Here is a 23,039-nt window from a genome sequence, read left to right as displayed (position 1 = left end):
TATTTCCTTCCCTCTTGGCATTGTGTTGACACACACGTAAATGCTCCAGACCACCAAACGCCTGCTTTTATGGAGGTCGGCACTCCTGCTGGCGATCAACTCACCGAGGGGCCAATGATTAGCAGCACCTGGTTGAAACCCTCTTTAATCCTGTGGCGGGAGTAAGGAGGTACTTGATATTGCCCACATTTGTTTAGTAAATAACGGCATGGTGAAAAAGGTTTTTCCTTTCATCTACTTATTTATTTCTGTCTGAGAGCCACGAAGATGAGATGGTTCCTATTATTTTTCCACTAACAGGTTTGAAGGAGGCGTTCTAACTTTTGCACATTTCCGTAACTTCCCATCCTCCTTCTAGCGACTCGCTGAGTGATTTCACCAACTAATTACAGTATTTCCCTGAAGGTGCCACGGAGGAGTAAAACCAGATCTGAGGACAGAACTGATCATATCAGCAGCATGAGATGATTCTGCGCCGAGGCAGAAATAGACCTCATTTGCTTGTTTTCATATATCTGACTGAAGATGATACGCATCATTTTCTAATTTGCATCCTTTTTCCTTTTTTATTTCCCCTCATTTAATTTTTTTCTGCTGCTACTTCGTAATTTGTGGGAGCAAATTTATGGTCACAAGTTTGCTGGTAATCAATGTGCTTATTTTCCTCCATCAGAAATTTGAAAATGACTTCAGTCACTTATGATGACCAAATTAGTGAGCTGCAGAGCAAAAACGAGCCTCGGGCTCCGAATAAGCTCCTGTTTGTGGTCATTTAGCTGCATGATTTCATCAAGGTTTATGAATCACCTGGAGCGTCACGCAGGTCAACAAGGCAAAGACACTAATGAAATTACCACACACAGACTCCCACCTCGCCGAGTTGATGACGGAGACCTGCTCCATGTTTATGAAGATGAGTCCTTCATACTGACTGCATCAATGATGTGTTGCCCATGATAACAGTTTGTCTCCTGGATAAAGTTTTATCCTGGTCCGAGAAATCCAGATGTGATGGAGTATGATGACTATCCGAACAGAAATCAGTTTCAATTCAAGGAATGTTGCATTTAGGAAGTGTGGTCTCCAAAACGACCCCAAATAACCTTTGGTCAACAACGGCAAATCACTTTACGTCACAACGTCTCACAATAAAAGCAGCCAGCAGAGCTGCATCATAGCAGAGGAGGCGAGGTCCCCCTTCAGACGACCGCAGAAACCACTAATTATGCTCTAAGGTGCAAAATTGGAGCCAGGCGGCAGAGAGGGAATAAATCTGCATTCCCAAACAAGGGAGGGAAGAAGGTTGTCTTGTTTAATGTTTCATTTCTTTTTCAATTACAAGTAAAAGCACTCGAAGCAGGGATGCATTGAGGCATACACCTGCTAAAATCTGAACACTTCCACAACAAACAATTTGTCTTTTTTTTTTAAATTAAAACATTAATTCAAGGAAACAACAGTAAAAGTCCACTCAAAAAAGTGCAATAAAACAAAAGTGCAACAAAGTAGCATGATAACTGCTTTGTTTGCCGTCAGGCCTGCTTAAAAAAAACCCAGGGATTTTCTTAAATTAAATCAGATACCTACATTTTTAAAAAAAAGTTTCTCCAGCTTTTCTCGGCTTCACGAGTGTCCTCACGCTCAACTCAGACGTGCTCACTTTGCTTCTTTGTGTGGAAATACCGGCATACGGATGCCGTTTCATAAATAAGGCATTAAATCGACACGTAAGGTAATTTATGCTCCCGCGCTGATATGATAACAGGCGGCCGCTTTGTCGTGTGACCCGCTGTTTAGTGGCGTTTAAAAAGTACAGAGAGACCAGTCTCGGGAGTAGAGATGGCTCCTTGTGGTCCAACCAGGGGGAGCCCGTGAGGCCAGACCCAGGACACGATTATGTCCCAGATTATGTCCCTCGCTTATCAGCCTCTTCCGAGGAACAGGACTGAACCTGGATGAGAGTTAAGGCAAGTAAATCTGTGTCGTCCGTCATGTCTTAAATGAATTAAAAACATGCAGTATGGTTTCATATTTAGTTTATACTGCTTTTACTGGTGTCTAACTTCTCTGTGGGTTAGTTGAACGAATCATCGCCATCACTCATCGGTTACCCTGAGCGCCTGGATGCGGCGCTGCCTTCCTCCGCCAGCAGCACTGAAGTTTCCTTCCTGTGAATGATGATGGGAGTCTGTGTTGGAGAGACAGCAGATGCATTGTTCTGCTATTTGCAAGATGTATTTTTAACATCAATGTGTTTTTGAACAGTTGTCCCAGATGTTCCGTCCCAGCCCGTAATCATTTTTTAAATGTCAGTAATTACCCGCAGTGATGCATCATGAACGCAGTGGATTCACTGGTAGACGACGTACTTCACGCTTTGGAGTAAAGGCAATAAACAGCGGCTGTAAAGAGCCGAGATCGAGGACTAGTCATTTCAGAGGTTTCGGCTTAAAATCCCTTCATCTGATTCAACTTGATCCCACATGTGATTCCAGGAAAAAAAAAGATGAACAAATCTGCAGAATGATGAACTAGGAGTTTGGAGCAATTACTCATCCAGCAACTCAAAGAGAAACAGGTTTTTTATTTTTTTATTTCTATTCACAAAGCTAAAATCTAACACCTGTAATAATAAAGAGGAGTTGCTTTCATGACGGTGAACCCTAACGGGGAAGTCACTGGCTCTAAAGGCTCACAAAAACCTTGTAGAGTCTGTTTACGGAGACTGGGTTCACCCGGACTTCCACCAGTCCAGGAGGGGCTCCCCCCCATAGATGCTCTCAACCTGTCGATAATAACCTGGATATGCAAACTAGCAACCGTTCCCCAACTTATTATCAGAGAAGATGAATAATGTAGGTCAACGACAATAATCTGCTAATTTAGATTGTACAAAAGCATAAATTATTCCTGACTAAGGTGGATTGAAAATGCTGCCACTTGTTAGACTTCTGGATCTTTTGTTTAGAGTTAATATAAAAAGAACAAAACTAGATTTATCCCGTTTCAGCCCACTGCCGGTTATAAATGCCAAGTGATGCTCATAATGATGTTTTTTTTATTAGTCAGTGATTTGCTTTGATTAAGAAAATTGGTATTTCAATAGACATGAAATGCCTGAAAAGGGCAGAAGAACATGGTCTGGAACCAGATGAATAGATTTGCACAGTGCACTGATAAAGATGGGATGGCATTAATATTCATGTAAAGTTAGTGGTGAGTTCAGGCGTTGTATCAATATTTACATGTAATTAACTCGTTCAATAATTATTCAATTTTATGCTGATGTGAAAGCCAGTTTTCTGTCTAAGAATCTGGCAACCGTTTTTTTTGGGGGGGGTTGTAGCAGGTGAGAAACCATGAACTGTGAAATGCCTTTTTTCTTTTCTGAATCATGCTGAATGATCAACTGCTCCACAAAGACACGAGCAGAGCGCGCAGGAGTCTCAAATAAAACCACATAAAACAGTTTCTTGAGGAAAATCTTGCTGTTTTTCAAATTGTTAATTTTCCCTCAAAATTATAATTATTTTATTCTGAAAAACTGTTTCCTGTCCCTTCTAACACATAAAAATGCAATATAGTCCAGGTGTTTACCATGATTTAAAGCCTTCTTTAATTTAATGTTCAAGAAATAAACCTTTTTGTTATTAAGAAATAATTTATATACTCAAAATTTAAGCCAGTGTCCAAATATTAATAACATAACCTCTTCAAAAAATGTGAAATACACAGGAGAGTCGGCAGGATGCCTCTCTGTCTGCACACACCTACATAGCCCAGATGAAAGAAGTGCGTGTTTCACCCAGAATGCCGTCTGAACACAGAGTAATTCAGAAACAGTGAATTTTACAGTAAAAATGGATTCGGAGCCTCGAGTTGCTGGATATTGACAGCGATGAGTCGTGTATCCAATGACAATAACGTCAACAGTATCTCAGCAGCGGCAAAGCTACAGGACAAATGTCCCATTTCCATTTCACGGAGGTACCTTTGGACGAGCCGACAGGTCTGGGTCTGGTAAATATGCAGAGCTGCAGAGTTGGGTGCAGCAGGTGCTGCATGAAAACTACCAACTTGTGATTCCTGACCATCGTAAGAGTTCCTCCAGTCAGTTCAAACCAACGAGGCTTTGTGCAACTAAATCTAAAAAAATTAGCATATCAACACTCATTTCAGAAAGTGAAATTTTTATTTTATATAGATTTATTACTCAGGGAAACATTTCAAGCTTTTATTTTCTGTAATTCTGACAATTATGGCTCACACCTAATGTAAACCCCAAATCCAGTGTCTCAGAAAATTTGAATATTGTGAAAAAGTTCAACATAGGAGGGTCATGGTGTCGCACCCTAATCAGCTAATTAACTCCAAACACCGGCAAAGGTTTCCTGAGCCTTTGAATGGTCTCTCAATCTGGGTCAGTAGGCTGCATAATCATGTGGAGGACTGCTGACATGACCGACGTGCAGAGGGCGGTCAGCAACACCCTCCGCAAGGTAGGTAAATCACAAAAAGGTCATAGCTGAAGAAGCTGAAAGTTGAGTGGAAGGAAAAGGTGTGCCAGCTGCCTTGAGAAGTTTTTCAAGCAACATCGATTCAAGGAGTGGACTGAGGCTGGAGTCAAGGGCATCAAGGGTCACGACGAATCCTGGACATAGGCCACAAATGTCGCGTTCGTACATGCCCACAAGGCCAAAGGTACCAAAACTGGTCCCGTGACCAGTTTGGTATGTGCCAGAAAACTCGCCTGACTGAACCCAGAAGCGAAGCTACGAAGTATTGACAGGAGGAAGATGAGAGACACCCTACCCAGCAGTGGAGATGATCTGAAGGCCGCTATCAAAGAAAGCTGGGCGTCCATTACACCTCAGTAGTGCCGCAGGCTGATGGCCCCCGCCACGCCGCGCCGCTTTGATGCACCACAGTAATTCATGCAAAAGGAAGCCCAACCAAGTATTGAGTACATAGAAATGGACCTACTTTTCCTACTTTTAAAATATCCTTTATTTATTGATCTACAAGAAATAAAGGCTTGAAATATTTCACTCCGAGTAATAAACCTATATAATGTTCAAGCTTCACTTTCTGAAACGAGTGACAAAAAATATTGAGCTTTTTCATGATAATCTATTTTTCAGATGTACCTGCAGATTTCAGCTTCCAGCATTCCAAACTTAGTGACCTTCCCAAGTCAGTTAGAGTCATTACTGCCAGTCGCGCTCCACAGGGAGACGAGAGGAGGCTGGATCTAAGGGAGGCGGGCCGACCCCACATGGGGAAAGATGCCCGGGCTCTGTTGAACTGTCCTCGGAGTTGAGAGGGCCGATGCACGGATGAAATGAATGCTTGCATACGAAGAAAATCACTTGAAAGGAAACGAAAATACAACTGCTCCCTGAAAACTGGGTGTATGACAGTTTAAGGCCGTCTTGAATATTTGAAAATCAGGAAAGACAATGTCCTTCTCATAATATTTAATAATTGTGACCATCCAATTGTTCACTGTCTGTATTTAATAAATTAAGTTATTAAAAAAAATACCTCAGTAAAATAGTACAAAAACTCCCTTGAAATGAATGTACAGCTCTGTTTTTTTTGCTGGAATTAGCATCTACCATCCACTACACAACCTCTTTCGTGGTCGAGTCTGGGTTTCATTTCTTCGTCAACGTGTCTGAATTACTTGGACCTTCAATCACATCCATTTTTCCTCTTTTTATGAGATTGTGATTTGTGAGAAACTGATTCAGAAAGATAAGTGACTTGCATTTACTGGCCCCTGAAGACCCGTTTAAATCTGTCATTAATGATTACGGCTTCAACAGGTAATTTCCTGGGGCCTGATGACGTTGACATAAATAAAGAAGTTCAAATTCATATTAGTGTGTCGTACCGAGTCGGAGCTCATGAGAAAACATCAGCACTGACCGCCTGGCTCTCTGTATCTTCTCAGATGTTGTTGCCATGGTGATGCCCCGCTTTTCTCGGCTAAAAGAGAGAGGATGCTGAGGCTCTATTGAGCTTGAAGCCTCTTCTCGAGATTGTCCATTTCCCTCTAAAATGGGCTGGAAACAAGGGAAGAGGCGCGGGGGGCAGGAGGGACCAAAGTAAAAATGCAGGAGAGAGGAGAAGCTCTGTGATGTACTCCCAGCAGCCCTGGGAAGTTGTTCAGATGTTTTGTTCTTAAAATACAAAAAAAAAAACCTTCGCTATGATGCTGACATGAGAAAGACCCCGTAAATGGAAAGACTCGGGCCTAGTGGCTGATTTTCCTATCCATGTAGATAAACCCGAGCACACTCCTGGCTCTGAGAAGCTGCTGAACTATAAAGCCATTTTCAGTTATAGGCACGCAGCTGAAACAAACACTGTGGAGAGTGTTGCATAAATGTTTATGAAAAGAACAGCACGGTTAACTGCACTTCTTTAGAAAATAAAATAGACCAACGGTTTTTGACAGAGCAGAAGAAAACTACTTTAGTGAGGTTTGTTGCTACAAAGAGGGACAGCAACCAGCTCCCAACAAGCCCCCCAGGTCCGGTTACAGATGATACACATATGTATATATATTATAAATGGGGTGAAAATCTGGGTCCCTGATGGGATCGTCTACTGCAGGGGTCGGCAACCCAAAATGTTGAAAGAGCCATATTGGACCAAAAACACAAAAATCTAATATGTCTGGAGCCGCAAAAAATGAAGTCTTAGAATGAAGGCAAATCGCAAAAGGGGAAATGTCGAGAAAAAAGTCGAAATGTCGAGAAAAAAGTCAAAATGTCAAGAAAAAAGTCAGAATTTCGAGAAAAAAGTTGAAATGTCGAGATTAATGTTTAAATACAATCTCAAGAAAAAAGTCGAAATGTCGAGAAAAAAGTCTAAATGTCGAGATTAGAAAGGAAAGGAAAAAGGAAGAAAAAAAGAGAAAAAAAAGGAAAAAATAAGAAAAAAGACAAAAAACCAAGAAAAGAAAAGAAAAAAGAGGAAAAAAAGAGAAAATAAAGAAAATAAAGAGAAAAAAAGAAGAAAAAAGGAAAAAAAAAAAAGGTCAACGTTTTTTGAAAAAGCTCCAGGAGCCACTAGGGCGGTGCTAAAGAGCCGCATGCGGCTCTAGAGCCGCGGGTTGCCGACCCCTGGTCTACTGGTTCCATCTTGGACCGCTTTTAGCACAAGTATACTAAAAGGCACCTCAAAGGCCAATTTGGGAAGTGCTTCTAGACACCACTCACAAAAAAACCTCTCCAAATAGTTAGGTGTAGGTTTTTAAAACTATAATGTTTTTCTGAAGGATATACAGTATTTTTTATTAATGCTGTATACCATCGCCTTCTCCTCTGACCTGGCCGTACTAATGTGACACATCGGCTGTAATCTCATGTGTTGTATACACAAATACACCCTGCAGTTGATGAGATATCCTCATTTGATTTGAATGTAATTTGAGAGGAACCTCAAAAATGTCCCTCAACGAGAGCCGTAACTCGTGTGCTGTGATGTGCGGAAGATTTTCTTCTCTGTCATGTGACCTCCAGGAGATAAATCGATTCTCTTTAAGTATCTTGTTTCTAAAAATGTACAAACGTGATCCAAAGTTCAGAGGCAGCACTTTGCTGTTAGATGTTCAAGCAGCATTCGGTCCTCTCATCTGGCTCCCATCTCCTCACCCTGAATGAAAGGGCACCTTGGGGGGGAGATGTCAGTTGTTTTAGCTGATGGCGAGGTGCACCGATTAATATCCCATCTGGAGAGGTGAGCACGTCTGGAAAGGAGAGGCCTGCCAACACGGCTGTCAGCAAGCTTGTGAAAGTCGTGGGATAATTGAGCCGCGCTCCCAGGTCTAATGGTGGAGAGGAAGGTTACCGCATAATGGCCATTTTACTCACAGCTGAACTGTCGTGAGGCACAGAACTTTTATCTTTAAGCCAAGGGCCAAACTATTAGTCACTGAAAAGATGGATGTCGTTAAAACAACACAACATTAATGAAACAACGTGGTGGATAGCTCAGATACGGACGTGCAGCTAGAAACTTCAGGCTGTAATTACTGCCAACACCAGTTTTGAAGACTTTTCTGATGGAAGTTCATCACTGTCTGGGGGTTTTATCTCTACAACTGAGTTTGTTTTGGCACCAAACCTGCATGGAAATGTTTAGGTCGGTAGCAGAAGCAAATTTCTCAGCTTTGGATTCGTTCACTTTTCTGTCTGATTGACTCAAGGACCCGAGTCCCCGCACGGCTCGTACAGCAGTTCAGCAGTGTTACCCATCAAGGATCTTTATAATTTCCTCCACTGAGGAAGGTGTGTGACTTATTCGGTGTGTTTGTTTATTGGTGTGTTAGAAAGACTGCTCAGATATTGATGGGAGGATGTATTTGGATGAGAATGTTTCCAAAAAAAAGTGTTCGTGCCCAACTTCTAGTTGGTAAACTTTTGATTTCATGTTGGATCCAGAGTTTTCTCATTTACCTGCCTGGAAGAGGAAGCGTTTGGCCAACGGTTGGATATTTCAGAAATAAAGGTGTGAAATTTGTTCATGCACATGAAAACATGCACGTCTCAATGGAGTATGAACTGACAGACATCCGGTGAGCGTGGGCACTCTTTTTTTAAGTCGTAAGGCGTTCAATAACGTCCGGAAGGTCGGGGTAGAGCGATCCGTGCGGACTAAAGGTAAAAACAGCTTTTTGTTCAGTACATTTTGCAGCATTTGCATGAAAGGCGCCTTTCCTCTGTAAACCCCGGACGGGTAATTGTAAGGTAGCGCCTGAAGTTCGGACACACCCACTGATTCAGCATGAATAGCTGGTGAGTCACACTTGTGACTGGTGCGCTTTGTAAAGTTTCCTTTTCTTTGTCAGGGTAAACAAGTCAGAATTTGTTGTGTCGTTAATTCACAGAGGAAAGGCCGTAACGCTCAGCCGGTGTTGTCGTTAAGAAAGAGGAGTCAGCTGAGGCATTTCCATCAGTGACCCGTTTATTTAAGATGCTTGTCCCCTCTCGTTTCTTGAGCGTGCACCGATGAGGGTGTTTGCATTAGGATCTGCTGTTGGGCCTCTCTCCTAATCGGCACATATGCTGCATTAATTAGTTTAAAACTGCAACTGGGTATGACAGGTGACAAGGAGAGGTCCCCCACCTCCTTCCTCAACTTTTTTTTCCCTCTTCTCATAACTCACCTCCTGCTGAAAGTCAAGTGAACCTCGAACGTTCCTTCTGGCTTTCCATGATTAAATAAACAGGGAAGCGGTGAAATAGATTAAGTGTAATCAGTGTTGATTTTTTTTCCACACCTGTGACATAGATGTCATGCTTTTAATCAGGCAGCAGGTGTGCATCCCAGCAACTGTTACGCCAACGAGTTTTGTGATTATTTCTGGGATGTAATGGCGTCCAGCAGTCCGCTTTCCAACACCAGAACCGTTATGAAGTCCATGCAGTCCTACACTCTTATATTAGGAGTTGAGGCCGTCATTTCTGAAAAAGGTTTGTATTTAAAAATTATTTTTTTACTTCTTATATAGCATTACCAACGTGTAGCACCTTATTTTGGACTTCGTTGGGAGAGAATGGCAGGTAGGGCTGTTCGATTTTGCCCAAAAATAAAATCTTGATTTTTTTTCTCTCAAAATCCGATTTTCGATTACGATTACGATTATTTTGTGAATTGACAAAAGGCAAAGAAATTATTTCAAATATGCTGTTTTTTTTATTGAACATTTGCCCCATTGGGCTTTAAGTGCAAACTTTGCTCTTATTAAACCAAAAATGAATGAATAAAGTGCAAAACTCTGTAAAATAAGTTTTTTTTAAAGTTTTAAAAAATATAATAAAATATAAAGTTTTATCTCTGAAAAAAAAATCAGCAAATCAGCACTTGCAAACATACAGTAAGTTATATTTCCAATTAAATAAAACAAGACATTTTCTAATTAAACTAAACTGGGTCTTTGCATGCTAAATAATAATGCAACCCATGAAGGAGGTAGAGGTGTGTAATGTCAGTCATTACATTTGCTATTCACATTTGCAAGTTTTTTGCAAGGAACACGAGCCGGTCTACCACATCTGGCTTGAGGGATGCCCGGTGGCATGTTACAACGCCCCCTCCTACACTAAAGAGCCTCTCCGATGGGGCACTTGTCGCAGGTATTGAGAGGTATTTCCATCAATCATTAATATGGTATCAATCATTAATATGTGTGCAGACAAGGTTAAAAAAAAAAAAAAAAAAAAAAAAAAGTGAAAAATCGATTTTACGATTTTCACGTTTTAACATCGTTCTAATTACATAATCGCGATTACGATTTAAAATCGATTAATCGAACAGCCCTAATGGCAGGATATAAAAAGTCTTAATCTTGTAACTTTTCCCAACAACCAGCCATCCCGGGCTCCTTGAAGCAGCTGCTCAGCTCTGTGAAATTCAAAAAAAACATGTCCATTTAGCAGGACAAGGCTCCAAGGTGATGCCAACATCAAAGAAAGGAAACTGGCACTGTTTAATGTAATGAGTTGAGACTCAGGCATCTAAACAAGCCTTGGGGTCCTCTAGGCTGCTGAAGTCACGACAGATCTTCCTGCATAGGTAGAGAATCAGTCGGAGGAAACGGTCGTATGAAGTTGTACAGCGATAACCAGACGGGTGTCAATCAAAGAAATCCAGAAAGTGTTTCAGTGGAGCAGGAATGCCGTTGATTGACTGTTGTGTGTTTAGCAATAAAAAGCTGTTGATACAAAATGTCCTGCAGCAACGTTTCCAATCTTGGCTCATGGACGCTCTCGTATGAGTTGTCTCATAAACCCACCCCACTGCAGGTTGTTCGGTACCTCACAACCAGTGATCTCAAAGTAGCTTTTTTAATACCTCTTCACATGAATTAGCAATAAATGTCAGTGTTACTGCTGACAAGTGTGCTTTAAAAATATAGCATGGATAAGCAGTAATCCCCTTGTCTTCAGAAATCAATGTTTTTAACATTCTCACGCTAGTCGATTTAGATTTTCACCTCTTAAATTTAACATGATGTTCTAATAGATTGTACTTGTTGGAGGTTCTTAGTGTATGTAGAACATCCACAGACTTGCAGAAGTATCTCTTTATCACCAGGCTCATTTTATAGACTTTTCTGGCTATTGACGTAAACCTGCTGGTAGTAGACCGGTGCATTTCAATCCCCGTGGGAGTCGCCCTCTTTGCTTCCGCTTACCTGACAAACCTCCTGCTGGCCAACGAGTCTGGAAGTCGCCCATCCCTAATATTGCAATCGGAGATCTGATCTTGGCACCGACAGAACTGAAATAACAAGCACGTTTATTAATCCCGTCTAGAAATGTTACGGCTTGCACTCAAATGTCATTATCCAGACAGCAAATCCAGATATGGGGCGCATGTTAATGCCAGATGCTAATGGAGTCATGGAGCCACGTGTGCACCTCTACGGTCCCGTGTTGGATCCGTTACGTGAGCGATGCTTTTGTTATCTTCCTTTGTCTTTGCAGGAAATCCACCAGTGAACTTAATAAAAGAAGCGCGCGACTGCAGTGTGGGGCTTTCCTGCAGAGTTCCTCATTAAAAACAAAGGTCCACATGACTTCCCACAAGTTGTCTTGATTTAATGTACTATGTAATTGTTAATCCTTGCTTTAAATGGCACATTGCTTGTTGATCGGGTATTTCACATTGCTCAAAGGAATATCAAATTGTTTTTTATTCTTAACTCCCAATGTCATTATTAGATTAATGCACAAACAGATAAATTTAAAACGTAATCTCAAAATCATATCCCTTCCATAACCCTGCTGGTTTCCAGTTTATGTGTTCTACTCATGAAATGAGTCTCCAAGTTTGTAAAAAAAATGTAGAAGATGCTCTTTTTGTCCATTTGACTGGCTGCATCAAAAGGACCAGGAGCAGATTATTTAGCAGTGAAACACCTTCATCCTTTCAGATGGGATGTGGGTCACATGCTGGAATTAATATGTATTATTTAGTTTTCAAAAGGTAAAAATGAGCTGTAATAGGAAATTGAAATGGATTATTAATAGCGGGAGTTCAGCCCCTTCTTCCATCTCCCCCTTCTCTAATTTGAGCTCCGGCAGCCAAGGTCTCTGATAGGCTTTGGCCACTCTCTGCTGGAGTTTCTTCACTTATTTCCTTGTCTTGGCCGGCTCTCGGCATGTATGTTGGCAAACACATCTGGAGTAAATGTTCCCACAATTTGTACCACAGTGTTGCCAGGAGGGATTTGTCATTGAAGGGACGTCCGTCTGAAAACTATTTGTGTAAATGACTAGAACGCACTGGCTGAAATGATCCGCTGTCGCTGGCTTCCCTCACCTTGAGCCGCACCGGCACGGTTATCTGGCTCTCGTTTGAGCTGAAAATGTCAAATACAGGACAGCGGCCCTTTTTTATTTTCTAATGTTCCATCATGCATGTCAGCCCATCTGAGTTTGTTTTGAGTTCAGGCTACGATTACAGACCGGCACCATGCACTCAATCCGGCTAAAGGATTTCATTACCACAGCAGGTTGTATGTCTGCATTGCTGCACCTCAGAGAGATGCTGCTCCTTAGAGGTGGCTGCAGGACGGAGCAGGCATTTAAAACTCACAGTAACAAAGTCAATATTGAGGAGAAAGTAGGCCCGTATTTACGTGTGTGTGTATATATACGGTATATATTTATATATGTATGTATGTACTGTTTTCTCCTCGTGACTCGTCGGGGTTGAATGCTGCCAGCTGAAGGTCTGCACTGAAAAGTCAAGATTGCATTCATTTTTAATTTGAATAACCATTCTTTGTTCTAGCAGTAGGAGTTAGTGGGAGTTAGACATGGTCAGAGCTGCTCCGTTGGCACCAACTGTGTTCATAACTGTTATGAGCAGAATTTCTCAGCATAGCCAAAAGGCGTGAGGGAGGCGGCCTCGGGACAACGGCTCGGCCTTTTGCAGATGAAGCGGTCTTGGCGTCATTAGGCTGCCGTCTTCAACTCTCACTGGAGCGGTTAGCGTGGTATGCAGCAGCAGAAACCAGAATCAGCCAGATGTGAGACCATGGGTCCCCGTGTATGACCAAGGCTGGCCCCCAGCCCATGGTGGGTGACGGAGGGGCAGCTTAAGTAACCGGGGGGCCAATCAGAGTCAGGGTCAGAATATCGTTGTTGTCACTGTGGCAATGAAAATGAGGCGCTCATGAGTTTAAAGAAAGTACAGTATTTTCTGGACTATAAGCCGCACCTGCATATAAGTCGCATCTGCTCTATTTTTAAAAAAATAATTAAAAAAAAGATATACAAGCCGCACCTGCATACAAGCCGTATCCGCTCTATTTAAAAGCCACAGATATTTATGTTGTTAGATTAGATATTTACTACATCTACAGAACGATTTTGAACTGTAAATGATGTACATGTTTGTACATAAAATAGATCCTTTCCTAACAGTGTCTTTTAACACGGCAGCAACTTTGCTAATTAAAACGGGACAGAACCAAGAGAAAATAACCGGTATGAACCGGTAGAAGTAGTGTATTCTTGTTTGCATTTATTTTGTCTTAGTTTTGATTTTAATTCCGGTTAGAGCGCCCCGAGCGGTGGAAGGAAAATCCACAGAATAGCCGCACCTTTGTATAAGCCGCACGGTTCAAAACCTATGAAAAAAGTAGCGGCCTATAGTCCAGAAAATACAGTATCTACTTTTATCTACTTTTTATTTTCATATAACATTATTTTTATATCCTAAAACACCAACAAAGTCACACAACTGGAAAGGTTAAAGTATATACAGTTTGTGTTCGGGGTGAGACAGGTCCCGAAAAGCCCTCCTGATATTCCTGAGACAGCCGCGCGGGGCTTCTAGCAAAGGGCGAGGGCCGCCGACGGTCCACCGGGCGACATGCATGACCCCGTGGGGCTCCTTCCTCTGCTGTCCAGCTGGAGGCCCGTTGTCATTCATGACCGATAAAGGGAGGGAGCAGGAGACGGTGCAGACTCCGCTCCCGTCTGCAGTGGTGACAGGTTGAGTTGAGCTAGCTCGCCGAGTTAATGGGAATGAAACGGGAGGACCGTTAGAACCGTTTGGACTGAGAGGCCAGGGTAGATATCGTTCCTTTGACTTTCAGCAGTCCAGATTAACCGTCTGACTGGAAACTCAGAAACCACCACCAGACGCAGAAACCACGCTGCGCTTTGATCTCCGAGGCGACAGACCAGAAGCCCTATTAATAACATTTCATGCATCTGTTGCTGCGAGAAAAACATCTCAACAGGGGAACAAGAAAGGCTGCCTGAGCATGTTTGTCATTTTAACACGCTCTGCGATGTCGTGAAAGCTTCGTGTAAACGGACCATTCAGACCTGACCTTGAGTAAAGATGGCACGGCGATGTGTTTACTGGCTGTATGTAAATGCAGCTATTGTGTTGGTTTCTTTTCCAGGATTAGCCCCTCGTTTCTTTAGCACGGCTCCTTCAAACAGATCCATAAAGCCCCGAATGTCGTTCCACTGACGCCGCTCCCTCTAACAAGCGTCTGTTATCATCAGTGTACCCAGAGAAGATGAGGCGCACCACTCAACCTCGCCGCTCCTTTTGTTTCAGCGCCTTGTGATGTACTCTGTCCTGCAGAAGGTTTTCCTCTTTGGATCAATTTAACACAGATTTATCCTCTTTCCCATGTCATAAACATGTCACTGTGATCACAATAGCTGACAGATAAGGTGGTTATTTTGACCTTATCTGTGCCAGTCGCACAGAGACACAAACCAGGCCAACTTTGACAACCACAAGCATAAATCCTCTGGAGTCTTTCAGCCGTTGTTAAAATGACTCGAGGCAGCTCAGTGACAGCGGGGGTGGAAGGAGACTTTTGAGGGAGGTGTGGAGGTGCGATGGCGGGGGGTGTCGGGGAGATAATCACGCGTGAGAGAAGAAAGGTTGGCGTGGAGAAAGGAGGGAAGCTCCACTGGGCTGGGCCTTTCTTTCTTTCTGTCTTTTTTAACCAAACAGTGTCCCCATTATCAGGACTGATGTGCATCTCTGCTACAAGCTGCAAACTCATTTGGCCTTGGGAGCCATCCAGAGTCCTCGGTGCGTCGGATAAGTCACTCCGGAGACCGTTAAAAGCCATTATTAGAAGGTGTTTATTGAGCTAGCCGTGGCCCAGATACAGCTTAATATCCTGAGAACAGTTATAGCCCATAATTATATTACATTTTGGATGAAGACTTGCCGTGATTAGATAAATGATGAATGGCTCCACCGGATTTAAAAGAAAAAAGAAAAAAGGTGCAAGGTTTCCAAGGTGATAATGTGCCGTTGGCGTACTTTGCAAGGGGTTGGAGGGTTCTCTTCTCTTCTCATTACTTTTCTTTTTTGACAACACAAATACTTTGCATAACATGCACCAAGTCTTGTTACATCAGAAGCCTCGACAGAGGTTGACCTGAGCTTCACGTGCACCTCAGGTTTCTGATTCGTCAAGGTTGTCTTCCAACTGCGTTTCAGCTTTCTCTCCTTAAAAGCAGACGTTTGTGGCAGAGATCAAGTCAGTTTTTTTTTTTATTGAGTGCTGATGATGTGTAATTTTCTATACACAATGTCTTCATGTGAGTGCTAATTACACCTGCCGCCCAGCCGTAAAGAGAGGAAAAAAGACCTGAAAAGATGTGAATTAATAATTAAACAGAGTTTCTGGTATTTTGGCTTTGTCTCGTTTAATTACAGCCAAATCATGTGAGGGCTTGATTCCTGGAAACCGCACACGGGTTAATGACACTCGGGGTGTGGATAATGTGTGCATGTGTCCACAGATCTTTATTGTATTTCTCACCGGTGGTAGTGTGAACCATCACGAGCTTAACACGTTGCCGAGTGTTGCAGGGCGTTCTCGCAGTCTCAGCCGCACCAGAGGTAGTCACGCCGACTTTAATGTGCCGCACTATGAGTAAATAATGGCTTTTTCTGGAGTGTTGCTGGTGCATCAACCAGTAATGACAGGAATCTCACCCAGAGTGGCCTCGCGTTGTAAAAATAAGAGTCGGTTCACGCTAGCAGCCCGTGTTGTGCTTTGCGTGCCTCAACCACACACAGCAGAGCTGCATTATACTTCTGCTGGCGCTGCTTTCGCTCTCATGGGCTATGCTTTTATCATCGTTTTTTGTCCTCGTGTGTCGTTGTAGCTGAGTTTCTCAAAGATTCCCTGGACCATCAAACTGTGTTAATGACCATGTCAGAGCGTCCTCGGTCTGATGAGTCTCCTCGAGCAGTCGTGTTAGTGATGAGTGTTAAAGGCTAAACATTTCCCCGCTGTGTCATTGCAGAAACACACTGACGAGGCGGGGACTCGCCGGTTTGAACCGGCGAGAGGGTGCTGAGGCTGACAAAGTTGCTCAGATTTGCTCTTACCACCTCAACAGGGAGCCGAACCCCCTCATTTAGCAGCGAGGTGGTCTTTACGTCCTCATAGTCCCCGTCTGATGATTATTGGTAATCTTTTTAAAGCGCGTTGAGTCTGAATAACAACGGTTTAGCGTGTTGTGACCTCATGGAGCAGTAACATTAATATCTGGCAGAAGTTTCTATGTCACGTAAAACTAACGTTCAGATATGTGACTCTGATTCATTCATCTGCTGTTGACGTGTCTACAGGAGTGAATTGCAAATGATAATCAGACTGAAATAGTTTCTTAAGGGGTGGGATGCCAACCCGCAGAGGGAGAGCCAGTTATCATCGGAGGAAACTCATTCCTCAGCCCGTATAGACGTAGGGTCTCAGTGCGGGACATATTTAGACAGATCAGTGGGGACTTGCCAACCCAAACTTCCCACAGTCCTGTCGCTCTCTGAGAAGGGACTGCAGATGAAAATTAGATGATGGCTATATATGGCATATTTACTTTTATATGTACTTATTTAAATGTTTATTAATAATGCTGTCTATTCTGTCCTCGCAGTACGTTTCAGCTTGTACAACTAGACAGATAGCTAACATTCTGAAGAAAAGGAGAGGCTGAAGAAATTATTTTGTTTGAGGATTTCTTTTCTTTTGGTTCTCAGTTTTATTTCTTGTATTTCTCTCCAGTTCAATCAGTTATTTTTGTAAGACTGCAAACAAATAAACAAAGATAAACATTACTACAAATAATGTCTGTTATATCTGGATGCTTTTCACACAAACATATTTACATAGTAAAATGGAAACAAACGTAAGCAGTAATAACATTAATGTCACTTTTTCTAACGCTATTACTTTACTATTAAACTATTACTATTAAACAGATAAATAAAGCCAGCTAAATCGGCTGTGACGGACTAACTGGCGTCCTCTGGTGGACAAATAAAAACTGCGCTGCCACGATAAAACGATAAAGGTGACAAACTACGTTAAGAAATAACAACCAAACTTGAACTGTAAGTAAGTGTGTACACTACAAATCATAGTATACTTAACAATATAACATGTAATTACTTACAGACAAAGATTTACCAAGCTCCGTTTGAGAGACAACTTGTAACCGTTTTCATGCTGCGTTTTCCAGCCCCGTTGGCATGGTAACCGTTAACATCGCCGGAGCTGCACGCGTCTGTCTCAGAAAACGGTCAGACTAGGAACGTTACTAGTTCACCGCAGGGCGGAACACTGTCCCTATTCTAAATAAATAAATAAAAAAAATAAAAAAATAAGTTTGGGTGTCTAATCTGAGATTAAGAAACAGTTGACCAGAGCAGCTCGTCAGCTTCAGAATGAGGAGACGAGGAGTTTTACGCACAAATGTGCCTGAATGTTTTAGTAACTTGTTGAAGATATGCACCAAGGCTCCACATAACCATTTGAGACAGTAGCAGAGCCATTTCACTTCCATCCAGTTTGCTCTATGTATTTGGGTTACCATAGCAACATCAACAAGGACATGCACGATCCAGCAGGATCTTTTGAAATAGATAATGTGACCAACTGGATTCTGATCAGGTGTGGCATAAAATCAAAGTTTGGCTGGCAGTCTTGGACATCGCCAGACATCGTCTGAAGCAAAACGTGTCACCGTCCTGCGATGGACCGCTCAGCCTGCCATGTGCTGCGACCTGGTCCTCGGTTGGAACAGAACGTTCTGCCCCACGTTGTGGAAACCTGTGCACCAACAATGGGTGGAAAAACTAATCGAACATCTGATCATTTAGGAGCTCAAAATTAAACCTTCAATAGATTTCCCAGAAAGTAATTTGACTCTTGTTACATCTTCTTTGAAGCTGTTATTTGATGTCATTAGGCCAACAGAGTCGGCCTCAAATCAAAATGCCTGTAATTTGAAGAAATCGAGTGCATCACCATTCTTTCCTTCATGTTAAAATACATGCGAGCCGTTTCCTGTCCTCTCCTGCAACCCTTTGATGAAAGACTCACGCCGGACCTGTAATTGCAGGAATAATATTTGGGCATACCAAGAATGTTTTTTTCTGGACATCTGGCGGAGTCAAAATACATGTATATTTGATCATGTTTTCCATTATTAAATATTCAACTTTATCTGACCCCTTCACTGGATGCCCGTATTTTTAATTTGGCTGCTGCGTTTTGGAGCGAAGGCCCCGTCTGACATTTTGAAAAAGACTCAATAAACCTTTGGCCGAGTCGCTCTGTATGTACGCGGTACGGTGCGCTGCCCAAGAGGCAGAAGATTCAGCTGACATTTTTAAATAGGTTCAATGAACAGGTTCACTGGGACTTTAATTACATTCACTCTTTAACTGCGACTGTTGTTGGAAACGGAGGTGGATCTTGACAAGGAGCTGTGCTCCTATGACACCCGGCGACGTAGCGCTGCTGTGTTCCTGGTTGTCCCTCTATCTACATGCAAGTCCGGGCACGCCACTGAACTCACTAATGCTTAATTAGCAGATTAGAAGATCCAATTAGGAGATCTCCTCTGTCTCAAATCAGGCCTCTGTCAATATGTCCTATGAGAATGAGATACTAAACGTTCCCATATATGCTGCTCTCCCGGCTGAAATGACCACTCTTGATTGACTGTTGCGCGCTGTGTTTAGCCCTGTGGACACCTTGTTTGAAGCTCGCTCTTGATTAATCATTTATAATTCAAGCTCATTTCCAAGTAATCCTGAGCTGCGTGTCAGCCCTCAGATAAGCCCGAGCAATGATGTAACACGAAAGAAAGCAACTTTCAGCTGCTGCCCTCCCCACAACAGCGCGTCAATAGTTAACTCAACCAGAATGCAAGTTTGTGCCTCAGGCATTAAAATTTGTGATTGTTTTTAATTATAACTTCTCTTTTAGCTGTCCCTGCTTGCTTTGGTGTAATTTGAAATGACTATTGGGGTTTCAGAACCACTAAAAATGAATGAATACAGGAACTTGTAAAGTAATTATAACCCCAACTATCTTTTACACATGTTTCTCTTTCCCCTGTCTTCATACATCGCCTTTTTCTTTTATTTCTCTTCCCTTCTTTAAATGTGCTGCAGCAACTAAGTTAAGCTACATTAAGTGCTTTAATAACCCATTCGGCCTCATCAACACACTACAACAGCTTCGTGGTGACTTGACAAAGACTCTGCGAGTGTCCTGCTCATTACGGTAGATGTGCTGGTCTGGGATCAGCTCCCACTGTCCGAAAAAAACGCTTCATGAACACACTTTTGACTCCCCAAAGGTTTCACCAGAAATACATTTTACTCCATTAAAATTGGACGGTATGAGACATCTTGGTACATTGTGAGCTGCTTTTGCTGCAGACTGAACCTAGAGGTGGTTGGCGTCGCCAGGGTGGAGGTTTCCTGGTGGGGAGTTGCAGCAGATGTGGTTGAGTTGAAGCCGGTGGTTCGATGTCTGGGCTGGTGAATGTGGTTCATAGTGTGAAAGTTCTGAAGGGTCCACATGTTTAGTAAAGTACACGTGCACGTGGTCTTGTATGTTGCCAATAGGGCTGGGGATCGATTCAAATGTCAAGAATTGATCGATGCCGATTCCTAAGATTCAGAATCGATTATCACGATCCGATATCCGATTTGGGTTAGTGTCATTAAAACTGTTTTTTGAGCTGTTGCCTGAATTATATGACTGATGTTATGCAACATATTAATACTAGTATTATATTGAGATTCAACAGCAAGTATTGGCAGCTTATGTTGGCTGTAAGGACCAATCACCTCCCAGAATGCTGATAGAACTGCTTTCAGAAACATAGTGTGGGGCAAAATTATCAAACAGATCCAGGGCAGCAGACAGAGGTAGGGCCCTATGAAATCGTTTTTATTTTTTCCCACATTCTGTTTTTATTTTTTTCCTTTTTCGGTTTTTAATTTTTGAGAATTTGGTTTGTGGCATTTTATGCAAATGTAACCCCAAGACATATATAAATAGTAATGAAAATGTATGCAATTACAACTAAAAGCTTTAATGTTTTCATATGTTAAACATATTTAAAGGCAAAAAGTGGCACTAGTTATTCTCGTGTCCAACAAAACATTCCTTGTTTGGGCATAAACAAAAAAAATCCAAAAGTTATTTGTATGGCATAAATAACTAAGAAATAAATAACTCAAAAAGGCCTTTCAATATCCATTTAAAGTGCAAAAAAAAGAAATAGCAACAGTTCATGCAGTAAACAAATCATTTTAGCTTTTTTATTAGTCTTATTTATTCTGCTTGCCATGAAGCACCTGGCATTTTTCCGGTATATCATGACAAACCGTGTGTCTGATAACAGAAGAAACAAGCTATAGTAAATATAAATAATATGAACTTCATTGAACATATAAAACATTTTGAAATTTAAGCTGAAATATCCAAAGCACTGAACACTGGCTGTGCACGGTTGGGGGTGTGTACAGTATGAGTGTATCCGTGTCCGTGTGTGACGTGGCTGACTGGACACGAAAGGATATGTGCGAGGATCACTTACAGACTGAAGAGCATAAACGTTAGAACACAAAGAGGCTGACGATCATGTAATTTAAAGGCGTCGTCTGCAATGGGTGGAATCGTAAATTTTGTTACAGTACAACGCGCTCTCCTCGCGTGGTGCGCAAGCGAGATCCTATTCTTAACGCAGCTGGTTGTTTTGCGTGAACGGACGCTCACACAGGCTCACACAGCAAGTAATTTCCAGCCTTAACAGTCCTGGGGAAGCTGCTCTGTAGCTAGAAGTAATCCCGTGGTTCTGTAGCTTCTTTGCTGGTTTCTCAGGCGGCCGCTTCGACATGTTTTGTTCATGAGGGAAGCGAGGCGGGAGGGGGCAGAATAATGTCCCCAGTTTATAGTGACCCCTCTTGGAGCATTGTCCTGAAAGAAAAGTTAATTTAGTCGGAGAAAAAAAACTTTTACACAAATTTTGAAGCATTTCGTGAGTTTTCAAAACCGACGCCTTGATAACGCTACCGCTACTCTTCGACGCCATGTTCATTGTTTGATAGTTTCACGCATGTGGGAATTAAATGACGTGCCTACTGAGATTAAAGTTCACCGGGCAAAAATGTAATAATGAAAAAAATCGATCTTTAGAAATACGAATCGATTTTTAGGAATTAATATGAGAATCAATTTAGAATTGAAAATTTATTTTTTTCAACACAGGTCTAGTTGTCAACTCACAACAAGAGTCCGGTGACACAGGAAGTAAACAAAGGAAAATTCCTGCATCCAAACAACCGCAGGTGTGTTATTAGATAGTAAAGACTGTAAACCTTCGTCAGGGATGTTTACTGGCGTCGGCTTTCTCAAACCTGGATCAGCGCTTGTATGAAAAGGCCGGCGATTGAAGCAGAGGCCATGAGGTCCCCTGTTGCATCTGCGTCGTCGCCACATCGATGGTTGACTTGTACAGGCTGATAATAAGATGGCAGCAGGTGTGGCCGCTCGGTGGCGCAGTGGGTTAAGCAGCGGGCCATATACTGAGGCTACAGTCCTCCGCCTGCAGCGGTCGCGGGTTCGAATCCAGCCCGCACACCTTTGCTGCGTGTCTTCCCCGTTCTCTCTCTCTCTCTACCCCTTTCCAGTCTGCATCTCCAATAAAGGGCCACTAGAGCCCAAAAAAAATTAAATAAATAAGATGGCAGCAGGTGCATGGAGATGCTTTTATTTCCATGAAAACTGCATGCAGAGGATGAAAGATGACGCAGCTCCTGCTAAAGTTCTCGCCTTCATGGTTGTTGACCAATCATCATTATTATATATTTATTATTATATATTGCTGCTGACTGCAAACGATGAAGCAGAAAAACGAGATGGACTTAAGGTGAGAGAACAACGTCAGGACTTGTGAGAGGCCACTGGAGGGGGAATAACGCGCCGCTGTGGGACCGCTGGGAATGCACAGCTGTTTACCTGAATCATTTTGTTGTCTCACCTGAAATGGGACACAACAGTATCCTGATTTAGAGTTGCTTACCCTTCCTTTAATTGTTTTTGAGCAGTTTTGGGGTTTTTTTTTGCTCTCCTTTTGTCATCAGTACTAAAAGCTTTGTGAGGACACATTAATACAATTTCCAGTTTCATGTGGCTCTTAGATGCTTTTCATCCATCAGAAAGTCACAGAAGTCTTTTTTAAGGAGCGCCAAGAACTGTAATTGACTAAAATGAACTCTTTTGATTGCTAAAACAATGACCCGTGCACTTTAAAGTTTGACTTCCTGTGTGAGATAATAACACACAGACTGCATATCACTCAGTGAAAATAATTGCACATAAGTGATACTTTCTGATATGACATGCAAATTGCTTTATATGCTTGAATGGAGTGTTTCCAGAAATTGGCGGTTCATTCAGTCCGTTCTGGCTCATTAAAAAACAGAAACCACAGAGGCTTTTTCATCGCTTTTAGGTTTGATTCAAACACAGATTTTGGAGAGAGATTTTCTGAGAGATTTTATTTGCTATTTGGTTTGTAAAACTTAAAAACACATTTTTTTATCCTATGGATGTTTAAGCTATTATAATGTTTTAGTTGGGGTCGGTGCAAAAGGAAACGACAAAAACCGTCAGCTGTTTGTTTTTCTTTTCTCTTGATACGTATAAGCTGGTG

General features: G+C 42.2%; 1 protein-coding gene across 5 annotated transcripts in view; it reads left to right on the top strand.

The window, feature by feature from the left end:
* Positions 1 to 23,039, top strand: part of cadm1a (cell adhesion molecule 1a) — a 466,733-nt gene that overhangs the window by 436,766 nt on the left and 6,928 nt on the right. The gene's annotated exons all lie outside the window — the stretch shown is intronic.

The sequence above is a fragment of the Cololabis saira genome, chromosome 14 (genome assembly GCF_033807715.1).
Source record: "Cololabis saira isolate AMF1-May2022 chromosome 14, fColSai1.1, whole genome shotgun sequence".
Classification (NCBI taxonomy): domain Eukaryota; kingdom Metazoa; phylum Chordata; class Actinopteri; order Beloniformes; family Belonidae; genus Cololabis; species Cololabis saira.
Note: the sequence above shows the minus strand (reverse complement) of the source record. Positions and strands in the feature narration are given on the sequence as shown.